Genomic DNA, 19130 nt, shown 5'->3' on the forward strand with positions numbered 1-19130 from the left:
GTAAGTGTATTGAGTGCTTCTAGGTCTGTGTTACTCCATTTCACTACTCCAAATGAGTAGGTCAATATTGGTATAGCGTAAGTATTTATAGCTTTTGTCTTGTTTCTTGCTGTCAATTCTGTTTTCAGTATTTTTGTTAGCCTTTGTCTATATTTTTCTTTTAGTTCTTCTTTAATATTTGTATTATCTATTCCTATTTTTTGTCTGTATCCTAGATATTTATAGGCATCTGTTTTTTCCATCGCTTCTATGGAGTCACTGTGGTTATTCAATATGTAATCTTCTTGTTTAGTGTGTTTTCCCTTGACTATGCTATTTTTCTTACATTTTATTATTATTATTATAATTATTATTATTATTATTATTATTATACAAACCTGATATTAAACTCACTACAAGGTCCCCTCTGATGACTGGTTCGACGTACGAGGGGACCTGAGAACCCTAATATTGCCAGGTAAAATAAATACATGGATAGATAAATAAGTAGTACTAAACAAAAATTACATGCATAATATGCGCGTCATGAGGTGTTCCCCCAATGTTTTTAATATCTGATGTTGTTTGTAGATAAATTGATAATTATAAATTACGCCTTTTTCCAAACAGCTTTTAAAAGTTTCGTATTGGAAAAGATCATTGACGATGTGGCCTGTTTGGGGCTGTGTGTGTAAAAAAAAAAAAAGTCGAACTGTTGGAGGTACAGGGCAGAAACAGTTAGGGCACCACTTGCTGCTAACCAATACATACAATTCTGATATACGTTTCTGTCGGCGGATCAAAGTGCGCATGCCACCTCGGACCAACTTGTATTCATTCTCACAGTACTCCTGTTCAGCTCTAGAAGTCAATAGAAGGTTTCATGTTACCTGTAAAGGTATAGCGCCCATAGGTTGGAGACTGTAGTAAGGATCGGCTTAGCCAAAGACGTTGGGCTAGTTCCAAAACGTGTCTCCTGAGAGCGTTGAAGTTAGCCATATGATACTGACAGGCTGAAGAACTAAGTCGGTTAATAGCTCTCCTGGTGCGAGATTGCTTTCTGTGCAGAGTATTACTCCGTCTGAAAGTCTACGTGGAACCCGCACTCGCTGAAGTTTCTGCAGGACCTGCCTGTTTTGCGTAGTGGTCATCATTCACATACACGAGTCAAAAATTTCTGGATTGTGCAGTAATATAGACTAACATTGAGGTAATCGATGTCAGAATGCCGAATTACAACAATTCTGCTTGATATCGGGCCAAATTTAAAGTGTCGCACCGAGCAAGCTACCGAGGATTGGCAGTTACATACGTCAGCCATCCAGCTCAGCTTTTCCTAACCACTTCATGTGAGTACTGGAATAGTTCCTTTAGCATGACTTCGTCGATTCCGTTTCTCATCATTGTGCACGTAAGCAAATTGTCTCCTTCGTGACATCGGTGTCGACGGCGCGGTAAAGGCTCAACATATTTTATTCATAGTTGTCACAACACTACTGTATGACGTAGCAGAATACACATTATAGCTACAAACAGGCCGGATCTTACCGACAGTGTCAGTATAGAGACAGTGATTAGTAATCATGATACATAACGATGATGGTTACTAAAGTTAATAAATCCATCAAGAAGGCTAGGAGAGTATTTTTACTGTAAAAAGTGGAAACACAGTTGTTAGCATCTTATTTGTCCAATGAATGGACATCATTTAGTTGCAATGTGATGGATGTAGAAGAATTAAGGGCAAAGTTTAAACAGACTGTAAATCTCAGTCTGGAGAAGTGTGTGCCGAGTAAGTGAATTAAGGACGGAAAAGACCCACCGTGGTTTAATAATAAAATTCGTGTGCCGGCCGCTGTGACCTAGCGGTTCTAGGCGCTTCAGTCCGGAACCGCACTGCTGCTGTGGTCGCAGGTTCGAATCCTGCCTCTAACATGGATGTGTGTGATGTCCTTCGGTTAGTTAGGTTTAAGTAGTTCTGAGTTCTAGGGGACTGATGACCTCAGATGTTAGCCGGCCGGAGTGGCCGAGCGGTTAAAGGCGCTACAGTCTGGAACCGCACGACCGCTACGGTCGCAGGTTCGAATCCTGCCTCGGGCATGGATGTGTGTGATGTCCTTAGGTTAGTTAGGTTTAAGTAGTTCTAAGTTCTAGGGGACTTATGACCACAGCAGTTGAGTCCCATAGTGCTCAGAGCCATTTTGAGCCACCTCAGATGTTAAGTCCCATAGTGCTCAGAGCCATTTGAGCCATTTCAATGAAATTCGGAAAACGCTGAGGATGCAAAGATTGTTGCACTCTAGCCTCAAAGAACGCGCAAATGTCTAGAGGCAAAAGTTAACAAATTCATGCGTCTGTAAAAAGGTGGATGCCCAAAGCATACAACTACTACCACCGATATACCAAAGCGGAAGACCTTACCGAGAACCCTAGTAAATTCTGGTCCTATGTAAACTCGCTAAGGGGTATAAGGTTTCTATCAGCTCACTCGTTGATACGTTTGGTGTGGCAATAGAAGTCAGCAAAACAATAGCTAAAGTTTTAAATTCCGCGTTTCAGAACTCATTTACGCAGCAGGATGATACAAATATACTGTCGTTTGAGCGTCGCACACACTCCCTTGCGGAGAACGTAGTAATAGACTTACCGGGCGTAGAGAAGCAACTGATAGTTGAAACAAATACGTCGCTAGGTCCGTATGGAATCGCAATTCGATTTTATTGTATGAGTAGCAAAAACACATCGGTTTATTGGGAAATTTTAGGAAAATGCAGTTCATCTATAAAGGGACCGCATTTAAAAAACGAGTGTGATCCATTGTTGAGTACTGCTAGTGTGTTTGGTATCCCCACCAGGTCGGATTAAAGGACATTGAAGGAATTGAGGCGTGCTGCTAGATTTGTTGCTAGTGGGTTCGATTAGAAGGTATTATAGAGATACTTCGTGAACTCAAATGGGAATCCCAGGAGGGAAGACGACGTTCTTTTCGCCAAACACTTTGGGAAAATTTAGAGATCAGCATATGAAGCTGACTGCACGACGATTTTACTGTCGCCTACATTCAGTTCGCGTAAGGACTGCGAAGATAAGAGAAATTAGGGCGCATACGGAGGTACATGCACAGTCGTTTTTTCCCCTCACTCTGTTTGCGAGCGGAACTGGAAAGGAAATGACTAGTAGTGGCCCGAGGTACCATACACCATGCACCGTACGGTGGCTTGTGGAGTAGGTATGCAGATGCATATGTAGATCCATCTGGAAAATGTATGTTTTAGTTGAGACCCTCCGTAATTTCTTTTTCACCGTGCTTGCGAAAAGTTTACCAGCTTCATTATTTATTTATTTGATTTTGTGTGACCCAATTTAGCCATTTCAAAGTGTATTTAGCCGTTACTGCTTGGAGGGTATAGTTTACATATGCACCTTACAATAATTGCTACATTCATTCTTCGATTTAGAAGACAGAAGTTTAACATGAAACGATAGGGACAATGCACGGATTTGATTAAAACTGCAGAGATTTCAAGCGGTTTTGCCTTCGTTGGTCCTCTTGGTTGCGGTTTAGAGCTGGATATCCGCTTCATCTAAAAATCTGTCCATGACAGCGCACTCTGCAGGACGTAGCTGACGGAGAATTCTTGTAATAGCAGGTAACAGAGGTATTCTTCCTTTGTGCATGCCGTATAAAGTCCGTTCCGTTGACTTTCAAATCTTGAGCATCCCATTATCATGCGGTTGAGATATGAAAGTTAATATGGCTGAGCTTCGCTGATCGAAGATGACAATCTTTTCATCTTGTACGTATATGACGGCTAACATCCGTACTCCAACTTACTACAAACGTACGGATTTAGATAATATTTTCTGACACAGTTGAGGTTGTATGAAGTCTGGATTTTTACGCAGTGTTAACTGTCGTCAATTGGAAAAAATGCAACACGCCTTTCCGTGCTGTATCTGCATCCATTATTTGCAAATCATTGAAGTGGATGACAGAGGCTACTTCAGTTTTACCATATATTAGTTTCTGCTAGTTCCATTATGCATGGAGCGCAAGAAGAATGACTACTTAAAATTCAAACTTAAACGCCTCTTTCCACGCTGTAATTTGTTTAATCTTGTCTTCGCGCTCCCTGCGGAAACATGCATAAGGATGTTTAATATGTTCCTAGATTCGTCACTTACTACTGGGCCCAAAAACCTTATAAGTAGGCTTTCAAGAGATAGTTAACGTCTTGCTTCAAGTGTCTTGCAGTTCAGGTTTGTCAGCATTTTAATTGCGCTCTTCAGTGAATGAAACAAACGTATGGCCCCTGATGATTGTAAGAGTGCTTTATAAGCAATGTGTTTCCCTAAAACATGGTTCTGTAAGTTGGTCAGTATGAGGATTCACCGAAATACTCAAAGTAATAAGTGGCATAATGCCGAAAAAATCGGGCCCTTTTGTTGTAAAAGCTAGATGTTCAATAGCATACATATAAACTGGGAACATCTGCTACAAGTTACATAGGATGTCCCACACTGCACCTGTTGCGCAAGCATACCTCTAACAGCGGCCTTGTCTAAGGCTCGTTAAACAAGGAAAAAAACTTGAAAGAGCTGCAGAATAAACCTCGTTCGCAGTATATGCCTGTCTTAGTTGTGACACACACAACTTAAGCACACGGAGATGTGCAGCACTTAAATATCACAAAGGCCTCTACACATGTTTCCGTCAAACCAATATTAATGCAAAATGCGTATGAATTATATGGCATTTAAAATTATAAACAATATGTAAAGGTAGTCCTTCAATATTTTACACGCTGTAATTTATCGCTTTCTTTACGTATGCGATTAGTGTCTTACTAGGTGTCCTAAAAACCCGAAGCACTGTACCACCTGAAAACTGAAACGGGATATAGACTGGTGTCCAAAATTAAAACAGCAATTATAAATTTTGCAAGGCTGTATTCATTTTGTCACAAAACATATAAACATTTCATAGTAAAGTAGAAACAATGTAAAGGATACAGAACATAAGCAACTGCAACATGCATAATTTCAGACAACAGGTTATTGTGCTCATTGTTAGTTGTGACCACCTCTGGCAGCAGTAGAGGCTTGACAACGACGGGGCATGCTATGAATGATGTCATCAAGCTCATGTTAAGGCAATAACGCCCATTCTTCCTTCATAACTGCTCGCAAGTCCTGGAAAGTTGTTGGTGGATGCTGACGTGATGGAACTAGTCTCCCTAGCGCATCCCAAATGTGCTCCGAGATTCAAACTGGGAGAGCGAGGAGGTCACGATATGCTGCAGTATCTTCCGTTTTCAAGAAATCAACCTGTGATCTATCAGGTCGAGCATTATCGTCCATCAGTTCGAAGTCTGGGCTCACAGAACCTCATGACAACAGCACATGAGGTCCGTAGATCTTGCCACAATACCTGACAGCAGTGAAACCTTGCCGATTCACCCGTACAGTTTAATGAAGAGGTGTTCGAGCTATCAACATAATCGGTGCCCACAACAGTAGGGATCCTCCTCGATATCGGTCTTTTTCCACATTGTTTGGGTCCCAAAATCGTGTTCCTTCAGATATGAATCCGTCGACAATCATTCTCCAGACGAAATTGGGAGTAATCTGTGAAAAAACATTAGCCCACATTTCTACCGTCCAGGTGGCATTTTGACGACTCCACTCCATACGTTCCCTTCTGCGAAGACACGTCACAGGCACACATACAGCAGGTCTCCGAGAATAAGGGCCACTCTGCCGAAGCCTTCTGTACACCATTTGTCTCTAAACAACACGTCCAGTGGAGTCTGCGGCCGGATGTCAGTTGGCTTGGAGTACTAAGGCGGTACCGTCGTGTCTTTAGGACCAAAGAACGATCCTCTCTATTTCATGTTACACGTGGTCGGACCTGCCCTGGTCTTCGGGATATAACTTTGGTCTCTCTAAAATGTCGTCACATCCGAGAAACAGAGCGAGTCACGTTAAGCAATCGGTCCACATCAGTTTGCGACTGTCTTGTTTCTATTCTTTCTATGGCCTTCCACCGCAGTGTGTCTGGTAGGCGTCTTCTACGTCCCATACTGCACAGCCTGTGACTGTATAAACAGCTATAGTGGATGTGGGACTACCCGGCAAACACTACCTTTATATGACAATAGTATCTGTTCCCGAAAGAACAGTTACCGTTGATGACCTTGCAGCTTTGCTAGAAATGAAATGATAAGTAAATGGACACCCTAGCTGCAACAGGCGTTGATATACTTCACTGGGGACATGTTGAAAATGTGTGCCCCACCAGGACTCGAACCCGGGATCTCCTGCTTACATGGCAGACGCTCTATCCACCTGAGCCACCGAGGGCACAGAGGATAGTGCGCCTGCAGGGACTTATCCCTTGCACGCTCCCCGTGAGACCCACATTCACAACATGTCCACACCACTACATTCGTAGTGTGCCTAATAGATGTTTGCCCATCATACTCATTACTCGTGGCAGATTAATCTACCAAGTCCCGTACGAGTTCGGGCATAGCGTGTGCGTTCACACAAGAAGGTCAATGGCCGGGAAGCCGTATTTTAACTATATATGACGATAGTATCTGTTCCCGAAAGAACAGTTAGCCTCGGTGGCTCAGGTGGATAGAGCGTCTGCCATGTAAGCAGGAGATGCCGGGTTCTAGTCCCGGTCGGGGCACACATTTTCAACATGTCCCCAGTGAAGTATATCAACGCCTGTTGCAGCTAGGGTGTCCATTTACTTATCATTTCAAATACTACTTTGTTTGATAGGTGCCCTGACGTCATCGTTGGCATGGTTGTCCGTTGACCAGAATGCCATCTTACATGCAGAACACGGTCGTAATGACGTCTGTGGTCAGCTTGTATGATTATATCGTGAATTAGAGACAGAACGAGGAAATAGCGGTTTGTTGCTTTGATTTTGGACACCAGTGTACAAAGGACCGGGTAACCTACGGAACATTTTTGATTCAAATGGCTCTGAGCACTATGGGACTTAACTTCCAAGGTCACCAGTCCCCTAGAACTTAGAACTACTTAAACCTAACTAACCTAAGGACATCACACACATCAATGCCCGAGGCAGGATTCGAACCTGCGACCGTAGCAGTCGCGCGGTTCCAGATTGAAGCGCCTAAAACCGCTCTGTCACAACTGCCAGCGAACATTTTTGTTCTACATAGTTATTATCCTGTCTGTTACTTGAGAATAAACAGTATTTATAGGGAAACTTACATTGTCATTGTTTAATACAGGTTTTATTCGAAAACTGTTAATTTGTAATGTTAAACAGGGGGTGGTTATAATAAAAATAAAGGAAAAACAATACAGATTTATCATATAGCTCTAGTAAACGCAATTTACTCAACATAAAGGTAAAATTAAAAAAGAAAACTCTAAACAAAAATATATCGAACATCGCTTTAATACTTCGTCGAACTTACGTGAATAAAGTTTCTGTTATTAATAAACAGCTTTCGCATTTATCAATAATAACAGGAAACTCTCGTCCTTGATCATGATGATGAACGTTCTGTGGAGTACAAAATAACAACTAGATTTTTTTTTGTTTGAACTTGTAAATTGTACTCGCATCCAAAGTAATTGTTTTGGTTACAAAATGGTTCAAATGGCTCTGAGCGCTATGGGACTTAACTTCTGAGGTCATCAGTCCCCTAGAACTTAGAACTACTTAAAACTAACTAACCTAAGGACATCACACACATCCATGCCGAGGCAGGATTCGAACCTGCGACAGTAGCGGTCGCGTGGTTCCAGACTGTAGCGCCGAGAACCGCTCGGCCACCCCGGCTGGCTTTGGTTACACAGAAGCTCAGAAGTTACGCAATCACCTCACTTTTCTTACTTACAAAATGTAATTTATATTATGTAAGGATGTAAAAAACACAGTGGATTAACACTGAAAGATGTGCGTCTCTAATTATGTGCAAAACAACCAGCCAAACAATAGTTTCTCTAGTACGCATTCATTTGTTTCTTTCCCTACCAATTGTACCAATACTACCGGTAAGCCAACCAGTTAGTACGTAATGTATGTAAAGTATCCACATTGCTGAACCGTAGTTTTGGTTGACCGCAACTCAGCATTGAACTGTGCGCAGAATGCAGGGCAACTCTCCACAGGCGGACAGCAGCAACAGCAACTTCTCTCTCTCTCTCTCTCTCTCTCTCTCTCTCTCTCTCTCTCTGGCTGGCTCTGAGCACTATGCGACTTAACTTCTGAGGTCATCAGTCGCCTAGAACTTAGAACTAATTAAACCTAACTAACCTAAGGACATCACACACATACATGCCCGAGGCAGGATTCGAACCTGCGACCGTAGCAGTCCCGCGGTTCCGGACTGAGCCCCTAGAACCGCTAGACCACCGCGGCCGGCTCTCTCTCTCTCTCTCTCTCTCTCTCTCCCCCCCTCTCCCCCCCTCTCTCCCCCTCTCCCCCCCCTCCCTCTCCCTCTCCATGAATGGGCACAGCTAGGATACCAAATAGTAGGATCTTGTGTTTGAATGACGATGACGATGAGATGCCATGTGTTTTATCTCTGATGCAAGGTACTGGCGTGCTCTCTGACTGAGGAACCACTGAAGTGGACGTGGCGTAAGGCAGTCGCGTGGCTTGGCTGGCCACAACAACCCAAATTGGGCATATGAAACACTGACATGGTCATATAGACGGCTGTAGCATATGTAACGCACACAAGTATTCATGGTTAGTTTTGTTTTTCACTACTCGTGCCATGCTGACTTAAATCGTAATAGTGGACGGTCGGTCGAATGAGCGGCTGCTTTAGTTTGTCTCAAATCCTCTGTACAAATATTCAAAAAGGCTTCAAGGGCGTAGAGGCAAGCGGAAGCCTTTTGGCAGATTGCGACAGTATTATCTGCTCAGTTGAGATTCTCATCCAGAGTTACACCTCAGTTCTTCACTGATTTCTGTTATGGTATTGGAATACCGTCAGACAGAACAGAAGGCAATTATTCACAGAATTCTGAACTTATTAATTATGGGATACGTACCATTAGTTGTGGCTTCATTGCGTTTAGGTTAAGTCCCAGGTTTTGCGGCCGTGTTACCATTGAATACAGATCATCATGCATCTGGACAATCGCAGTACTGATATTTTCAGGTCTGGAACTCGATTAAAGCTGGGGTTCGTCGGCATGGAAATGATGTTTACAGGACTGAACCGACGAAATATCATTGATATACTAGGATGGTTCGATAAGTTTGATAATTTCCATGAAAGACTGAAAAATTTTTTTTTGTACCTTCATGGTTGCTAAGCTCGATTATTCCAAGGATCGCATAAGTAATTTGAATACTGTACAGCGTACAGTTCATTCTTGACAGCCGTTTGTATTGACCAGTGTGTCGACTGCGATTGAAATTGGAGAAAATAAAGTTTCGTGCTATTATTAAACATTTTCATTTGAAGGGTTGAACTGCTGCAAAACTCAAAGCAGAACCGGATGAAGTTCACGCCGGCTCTGTACCATCATTGAAGGCAGTTTACTTTTGGATTAATGAATTCAAATGAAGTCGGACAAACACCGAAGACGAAGTGCGCTGTTGGTGTCAATTTGAGGTCGCCACTAGAAAAACCATTGACAAAATCCGTGATACCTTACTGCAAGACTGCCGAATAAAAATTCGTGAGATTGCTGACACTGGAGGTATCTTAATTTCACGGAGAATGGCTATGAAGAAACTGTTAGCGAGGTGAGTGCCACGATTGCTCAGTCGATAAAAATCGCACCCGGCATAACATTTCAGCACAGTGTCCGGTGATGTTAAATAGCAATCTGCAAAACTTCTTCAGTCTATTTGTGACTGTTGATGAAACCTGAATCCATCATTACACACCAGAGTCAAAACGGCAGTCAAAACAATGGGCAGAGGCTGGTGGTTGTGCAAGAAGAAAGCAAAGAACATTTTGTCAGCTGGTAAGGTGATGACCACTGTTTATTGGGATTCCCAAGGCATAATCCTCATAGATTACTTGGAAAAAGACAGAACCATAATTAAACCCTATTATGCTTCATTGTTGTATCATTTGAAACTTGCATTGGCTGAAAAAAGACCAAGATTGCAATTAAAATTGTGCTCTTTCACTAGGATAATAGCCGACCGAAGTGGCCGTGCGGTTCTAGGCGCTACAGTCTGGAACCGCGAGACCGCTACGGTCGCAGGTTCGAATCCTGCCTCGGGAATGGATGTGTGTGATGTCCTTAGGTTAGTTAGGTTTAAGTAGTTCTAAGTTCTAGGGCACAGACCAGCAGGTGCTCTGCATGCCGGCGACCTCGTTTGTCGGCGTGGGATCACGGCGCGAGTCGGCAAGGGTGCTTCGCCGCGCCCCTGGGTAACCGGGGCGTGTTCTGCCAAACCCAGGAGGTGGTAACATCGCCTGGGCTAGGTTAGATGGGCCCAGACCGCCGAACGACTGGGGGACCGACCCACCACCTGAGTAGGAGTGGGTCCTTGGCCTTCAGGTGGAAGCTCGGGCAAGTAGGCGGCGAAGGGCGAGGGGTGCATCCGCCTCTCCGGAGTGCGGGGTGCAGTTGCCGAGGAGCGTCGTGTGAAATCGTCGACGACGAGGCCATCGATGTGGACCAGTGCGCTGGCGACGGCGCGTTGAACCCTGCAGCTCTGAAGTGCCCTTGACCTAGGGGCGAGGTCGGTGGGCGAGCTGCAATAGTCCCCCCCCATGCCAGAGGAGCCGGTCCGGGGCAAGAGACGGGCTCCCAACTTTTTCACTCGTCAAATAAATCATGGCTGACCAAGAGACGAGTGAGTCGAGTGTTATTTCGAGGTGTTCGACACTTACTGTTCCCACCCCTGAAGAGGGCCTGGGGCAGAACGCAGAGAACGTGACAGATTGGCATACTAAAATAAATCAATTGTTAGACACTAGTATCAAAAATGGTAAAATTAGTAACACAGCAGTACTCTCAATTAAGAAGGAGCTCGCCGCCTGGGCTATCGCTAGCGCGAAGCTCGAGGGACGACTCGAGGAATTGGAAAAGGAAAATGAACGACTACGGAAACAGCCCACCAAAACGTGGGCAGGAGTGGTCGCACAAGCGGCCACCAAAACACAATCCACAAAAGAGACTATTGAAAAGGTATCCAATAAGCCTGACACGGCTGTCTTCTTAAGACCCCTGCCAGGCCAGGATATCAAAAAAGTACAGGAATTATTTACAACAACTATAAATCCAGCAGCAGATAAAATAAAAATAAACAAGATAAAGGCAACAAAAAACGTTGTTATAGTAGACGTTGCAACTGAAGAGGACAGGGACAAAATATTAAATCATGAGAAACTCAAAAAGGTTGTCAAGTGTGAACCGCCCAAAAAGCGGAATCCCCTGGTAATCCTATACGACGTACCCACTGCAATAACCGAGAACGACATCTATGAGACAATAAATCAACAAAATTTTGAGAACATGAGTCTGGACAATTTCAAAAAAAGAGTTCAAATTACGCTTTAGAACTGGACCCAGAGAGCGCGATGTTGTACACCATGTAGCTGAAGTTTCGGGGAATATGTGGCGTAAGCTCACTACTATGGGCAGAATCTACATGGGGTTCCACTCGATAAACGTTAGGGACTACCTTGTAGTTCCCCGGTGTCATAATTGTGGAGACCTCGATCATGTTCATAAACACTGTGAGCGAAAGCCGGCTTGCTCCAGGTGTGGTGCAGAAGATCACACCAGGAAAACCTGTGGCAAAACAGGGATATGTATCCCTTGTACAAGACGAGGAAAAAAGAACTGTAATGCCACGGGAAGAAATTGCCCCACATATAGGTTATTAGAACAAAGACTTATCTCGAGAACTGATTATGGCTGAGTCCATATCAGGCGGCAGGAAGCCTAAGAGAAAGTCTCCGAGTAAAAGGGTGAGGGATGCACTAAGGGCCAGCAGATTTAGGGAGTTCCTACAAGGAGTTACCAATATCCGAATCATGAAAGTAGATACAAAAGATGCTGGTGTACAAACGGACCCCTGTGGTTACATTGGTGCTTCCTCTCCCCTAAGACGGGGACTAGGGTCGCTTAAAGAGCTAGAACGACCAATAGGGCATCCTGTGGCAAAACCACAGACGAACGTACCCGAGAAACAAGACATACAAGTCAACATAATAAACAGTACATTTTCCTCTACCAACTCTGGCATACAAAAAGGTTTGGGCGTAGATCCCAATAGGGTATACCCCAACCTAGAACACGCACTACAATTAGCACGCCTGGAGGAGCCGGCGGTCCTCACCACAGCCCTGAGGCACGTGGTACGTGTCGGTCATGAATACGGCAGAGACGTCACCTTCTCGGTGATGGAGGCTGTCGACAGAATACAGCTGAAGACAATGAATCTCCCCACCGACTTTGGAGCCCTGCGTGACTTGATCAAAAAAGTATTTGATAGACGAAATGAGAAATTCGATCTAGATGAACTTTACAGTCAATCTGTCATAACAAATGGAAGAATAGCCCACGACTGGAACAAGAACTGGCCCGAATCGCATATTAGAACATATTATGCACGAGACCCATTTAAACGTAGGACAGATTAACTCACATAACAGCAAATTAGTCATGCAGGAACTCCGCAGAGTCGTGGAGGAGAGGAGTCTGGATGTGCTCTGTTTGCAGGAACCATACTCCCTGGCTGGGCGAATCCCATTTGCGGCAGCAAGCTGGCAAGTCATTCACAGCGGAGCAGAACCCAGAGCAGCTATAATAATTATCAACAAAGCGCTAAGAGCCACGGTTCTCTCCCAGTTTTCCGACGATCACTGCAACGTCGTGGAACTACAAACACCAGCTGGAGTACTGTATATCATAAACATGTATTTCCAGTACGGCCGGACAATAGAGGAATTCCTAGACAAGCTTACACAAGTAACCACGGCGTTGCGGGGACGTCGATGTGTTATTACAGCAGACATAAATGCCAAGTCCCCCCTGTGGTTCAGCGGCACACGAGATGACCGAGGAGAAAAGGCTGAAGAGACCATCATGGCGCTACAGCTAATGGTCGCCAATAAGCAAGGAAACCCGCCCACCTACGCAGGAGGTGGGGGCGAGGGCACTAACATTGACGTTACATTGGTCACGCCCAATCTCGCCACCAGAGTAACAAACTGGATGGTCTGGGACCAGGTAACAACCAGTGACCACAACCTCATCACATTCTCATTGGGAGACGAAGAATGCCGCTGGGACATGGGGTGGGAGACACAGCTAAACTACAACAGAGCTGACTGGGATCGCCTGGCGAGGGAGTGTGAAATACCGACATTGCCCGACGGTGACGAAAATGTCGAGGGATACGCAGAGGAGCTGGTGAAAGCAGTCGTAAGGGCGGTAAAGGCCGCTGTACCAACCAGGAGGAGAGCCGTAGCGGCCTCTCCGTCACCATGGTCAACCGGGCTGGGACAGATGCGCCAGTCGGTCAGGAGGGCCAGGAGGTACTACCAGCGAAGTGTCGTCTGGGAAGAAAAGCAACGTTGGCTGCTGAGATATAGAGAGGCTAAGGAGCACTTCCAGCAAGAGCTTAAAGCAGTGAGGCTACAGAGTTGGGAAAAATATGTACAAACGCAACTAGCTACAGACCCATGGGGTGTACCATATAAGTTAGTGCGGGAAAAGATCAGGTCACCCATGGTGTTGTCCACCGTCAGGGATCAGGGCAGGATGACGGAAACCTGGCAGGAGACTGCTGAGGTCCTCCTCCGTGTCCTGCTGCCTGACGATGGCGAAAATGATGACTCTGAGGCACAACAGCAGATTCGGAGACAAGATCTAGAGGAATACCGAAACAACAATATGGTATATCCCTTCTCCGAGGAAGAAGTAGCTACACAAATAAAAGCCCTTAAAAGAGGCAAGGCTCCAGGCCCAGACGGCATTACCGCAGAGGTGGTGCAATTCCTGGCTCCCCAATTGGTGGCACCTCTCACAAAGTTGTACAACGAGTGTCTGCAGCTCGGGAAATTCCCCCAAATATGGAAAAGGGCTACAGTTGTAATAATCCAGAAAAGTCGAGACAAAGATCCACGAGAACCCAAATCCTACAGGCCCATATGTCTATTAGACACACTGGGGAAACTTTTTGAGAGGTTGCTGGCAGACAGACTGGCAGCACATCGAGTGTTGTGCGGGATGAGTAACAGACAATTCGGTTTCAGGACCGGGAGATCGGCGTCTGACGCCATCGCCCTGGCTGCGGAGGTCTGCGCCTCTACCCCGCACAAATACGTGGTCGGCATCATGGTGGATATCAGTGGCGCCTTTGACAACCTGTGGTGGCCCTCGCTCTTCTCTCGATTGCGAGAGAAGGAGTGCCCAGCGTCGCTATATGGCTGTCTCAGGAGCTAATGTGAGAATAGGGAGGTCTGGCTATCGTCCCCTAGCGGAAGAGTAAGCAAAAAGATCACCAAGGGGTGTCCACAGGGGTCAGTCCTGGGGCCACTCTTTTGGGATGTTAATATGGAACCTCTTTTGGACAACCTTCAGAACAGCGATGATGTGCTAGAGGGCATAGCCTACGCGGACGACCTCCTTCTGCTGGTTGGTGGCCGTAGCCGCGAAGACTTAGAGCCGAAAATTGAAAGGGCCATAACAATCCTAAGTACATGGTGCCACCTGTCCAAAATGAAGATTTCTCCAACAAAATCTACATATCTACTCTTAAAAGGACAACTAGTTAGAAATCCAACTGTGAGGATAGACGGCTCACCAGTTCTTCGACGCCATGAAGCGCGATACCTGGGCATAGTCGTCGATGAGAGGTGGACATTCACATCACACATAGATACCGTTACACAAAAATCTCTGGAAACATTAAATCATCTCATTGCAATTGGACATAAGCGATTCCACTTACCACCAGAACTAATCAAATTATACCATAATAGCATATTGACTTCAATTGTAGGATATGGATCAGGAATCTGGGCCCACAGACTCACGAGGGTTATGCCTGCCATGGCTGTGAGAAGAGTGCAGCGGAGCATGTTACTAAGATCAGTGGGAGCATACAGAACTACACCTGGAGGAGCCCTAACAGTACTGATGGGGCTCTGCCCGCTCGACATTAAAATCCGGGAACAGGCAGCATGGTACTGGATAAAAAAAGGGAAACAGGGACAAAGTAGTTGACTTGATGGGGATATACGTGGGGAACAAAACTGAAATCAAACGAAGGGGGGAAGAACTTTGGCAAGAACAATGGGATAACGAGGAAACCGGTCGGCGAACACATGAACTGCTGCCCAATATTAGGGAAAGGTTACAACTAAAACACTTCACACCATCACGAGGACTGCTGCACTTCCTCACAGGTCATGGACCCTACCCGGCATATCTATGCCGGTTTGGGAAACAGGCGACACCAGCGTGTGACTGTGGGGCCACACCAGGCACCCCGGAACACGTGGTGTATGAGTGCCACCTCTTCGACGATGTAGCCGCGCAACTTCGTCAGCAATTACCAAACCAAGACACGTATCACCTACTCAGGCATGAGGACCACTTTACAATCCTGAATAAATTATCTAACGAAATATCACTCAAAGTGATAAGGGACTATTTAAGGAACAACAATTAAGATCTAACTATTCCCAAATTAGACTCCGCGCACCTGACCTGTTCCGCCGAGGCGAGGACTTGGCCAGCCGCTTTACGGCTGGAATCCGCCATGCCTAGGATTAGGAGGTAGGGTGCGCCCAACTATCGATTTGAGACACTCACTAACTTTGACACTAGGTTAAGATAGAGTAGACGTAGGATAAGCTAGGATAGAAACCATTAGTATAGTACTGCAGCGTATCGTAACTCCGGCCAGCCCGGTGCCAGGGGCACGTTCACCGGGATTAGCTCGGTGAACAGGGCCAACAATGTAGGTTTATACTATTCTGGCACAAATGTAAACGCTGCAGGTAGAAGTAGCTTAGCATAAGCAGAATAAAACAATGTAGGAAGATAGATAGAAGTGCCCATAGTGTGAGCAACAGAAAAGTAACAAATTGTGTTAGCTGTAGTACTAATATAAAATACAAATGTATCAAATAGGACCCACTAATTGTATAAGGTGGTGGGTTGCTTGTATGATATCAGAATATTGAGAATAAAGAATTTAAAAAAAAAAAAAGTTCTAGGCGACTGATGACCTCAGAAGTTGAGTCACATAGTGCTCAGAGCCATTTGAACCATTTTGAACTAGGATAATACATCAGCGATAACAATGGTGAAAGTGCATGAATTTGGCTTTGAATTGTTTCCTCATCCACCCTATTCACCGACTTAGCCTCCAGTGACTTCTTCCAGTTCCCTAACAGTTTATCTTGGTGGAAAGAAATTTTCGTCAAATTAGGAAGTGGTAGCTGCAGTCAACGGGTATTTTACCGAGTTTGACAGAACCTATTTTTCCGATAGGATGAAAAAAGTTGGAGGGTCGCTGGACCAAGTGTGTCTCAAAGGATACTGTCGACAAGTGCGGTGAGGTGTTTACGCAACAAGTATTTTTTCTTGGTTTTTTACCAAACTTACGAAACCACTTTCGTACCAGTAAAAAATAATGAATCTAGATTGACCGCTGTGAGACTCCTTAGAGAATATGTTTACAGGGCGACTTCTCATTCCCACAGATAACACGAATATCGCGTTTCACGTGATGTTTGGCATTTCCCCGGTCGTCAAACTTTCATACCGTTACACTCTGTTGTTACACACGTTTAGTGTCGTTCGTGGCTCTGTCCGGACTTTACTCATTTTATTAATCGTTGTAGTAAGAATAGTAGCCTTATTGGTGTGCGAAATTATTGGTAAAGCAATGCTGAAGGTACTTCACAAGCACTTGCGCAAAGCGAATGTCGCAAGCGGAACTGGTGACAGGGATGACGCGTGCGCGCGCCTTTCCGTTAGCGCACCGCCAAGGCCAACGTTCGTCACCTATACCATACGGCTTCGGGGAGAAAGCGCGCTCCGCGATATCATCAGATAGCTTCTGAGTGGCCCGCGCAACAGCCCACTCACCTCGTCTAACTCTACTGCCTGCTCCTCCGTGGCTATAAACAAACACAGATATCCTCCTCTGGTGGGATGCTTGGTCATCCCTCCAAGGAAACAAGCTCCGGGCAGTAAAACCGCTCCCAACTGCTTGGACAACATCCTCCCGACCATCTCGGCGCGAGGAGGTCCTTCTGACCAGGTTGCGGATTGGGCATTGCCGGTTTAGCCACCGCTACCTGCTCTCCGGTGACCCAGCCCCGCAGTGCCCTTGTGGTCAGGCATTAACAGTGTGCCATGTTTTATTGTCGTGTCCCCGTTTTAGTCAATTTCGTGTTATCCTGTCCCTGCCATCTACTTTACCGGATGTTTTAGCTGATGACGCTCGAGCAGCTGCTCGTATTCTGCGTTTTATAACTTTGACTGGTTTGTCCAAAGACATCTAACCTTTTTACTTCTTTTATCTTTGTCAGGTCCTTCTGGTGTCCCCCCCTCCCCTTGAGTTTTAGCAGATTCCATGTGCTCTAACACCAGTGACTGGGCGCTAATGCCCTCAGCAGTTGAGCGCCCTTAAACCCTACCAAAAAAAAAAACAGATATCCTCGAACCATTGCACAGTACATGTCGGACTATACTTCTTACCATTATTTGTAGCTCTCATTCCGGTTTCGTTTCGGGTAACCATAGTTTGGAATCCACGGTAAACGATAGGTCCAACTGTACCTAAAAGATCAAGGGTAGGCAAGTACATACGTAGCACGTGCAATAGGACCTGCGAACCGTGCAAACTTCCCCTCGCCGATTTGATTCATATTGGCAGTGTGTGTAGGACAAGGCTACTACTTCAACATTTGTAAACAGGAAGGCGCAACTCTCAACCGTTTTCGAGAAAATAGAGTTCGAATATTTTGTACGTTCTCATGTATGCTTTGTAGTGCCGCTAATTTTCACGGAGTCCGCAACTGAGAATGAAGGGCTTTGTTTCATAAGCGCTACTAGGTCTCTCTATCGAATCTCGCTGTTTTTTTCCATTCTCATGTAATTTCAACAACAGATTTTTCATGACCGTACAAAGTATCAATATTTAATAATTCATTCACTATTTTCCTAATCTTTAACATGAAAACAGAAGCAAAAATCTTTTTTTAAAAAAAGATTGGAAATGAAGAATGGACACTCGAGAACTTTCAATCAAATCTGTGTAAATATTTTGTCGTATTATTGTACCTACATTTCTGATAAGTATAATGTGTAACCTGTGCAGCACTGCACGAAACGGGATGATGGTGATAGTAGAAACATGGAAAACCGTAATTATCGCGACATACAGCAGATGTAATGAACGCCGAACGGTTGAGAGTGAAGTCTTCCCGTTTACACACGTTTAGACCTAGTCGTATCCTATACACCCTGTCAGTACGAATCAGACAGGTGAGGGGAAGTCCGTACCGTCCTCTCGTAAGCACTGCGATCTTCAAACCAACATGGAAGTTTATTCAAGGAAAAAAAAAAGATTGTGTGCCTCCATACATTCTGTAGTCTCAACGATTCTCTTCGAACGTGGGTCCTCAATTGCTTTGAATTTTAATTATTCCATATTGTCGCAGCTGTTAAACTAAAAGATTTGGTACAATTTCGATGACCAAACAGCTAAGAAATGTAGCTACGCATTTCAAAATAGCGTAAAGCCGAAAGTTCATAACCTAAAAATTAAGTTGCAGGCAGCTTTAAATAATACTAGGCATCCTAAGTATTTGGTGCTGTGCCTAGTAATAGACTTAATTAGCAATGAATGCGCGACAAATTTGCAGAACTCTCCCAGTAAATAAGAGTATTCACGTGGCTACAGTTGAAAGAAAGAAAGATGTGGACTTCAGAGAGACCTGTCGGCGACGAGGTCGTAGACAATCACCACGTCGAATGGGAAACGGGTAGAAGAGGAAATCGACAGTATTCTTTGAAAGGAATGATTCCGGTGTAGGGAAAAGACGGGAAAACATAAAGATGACCGAAAGTGGATTCGAACCACCGCCCTACTGAGAGAGTCCAGTGTATTAGCACAGTTCCACCTGTTTCAATCACTCTGTGTA

The 19130-nt window shown here is 44.9% G+C and overlaps 1 protein-coding gene and 1 non-coding gene across 2 annotated transcripts in view; both read left to right on the forward strand.

Annotated features, from left to right (window-relative positions):
- LOC126470198 (uncharacterized) overlaps positions 1-19130 on the forward strand; it is a 269851-nt gene that overhangs the window by 30438 nt on the left and 220283 nt on the right. The window lies entirely within an intron of this gene.
- Trnat-ugu (transfer RNA threonine (anticodon UGU)) lies at positions 6603-6676 on the forward strand. The gene has a single exon. It is a non-coding gene; the product is annotated as a tRNA-Thr (tRNA).

The sequence above is a fragment of the Schistocerca serialis genome, chromosome 3, assembly GCF_023864345.2.
Source record: "Schistocerca serialis cubense isolate TAMUIC-IGC-003099 chromosome 3, iqSchSeri2.2, whole genome shotgun sequence".
NCBI lineage: Eukaryota > Metazoa > Arthropoda > Insecta > Orthoptera > Acrididae > Schistocerca > Schistocerca serialis.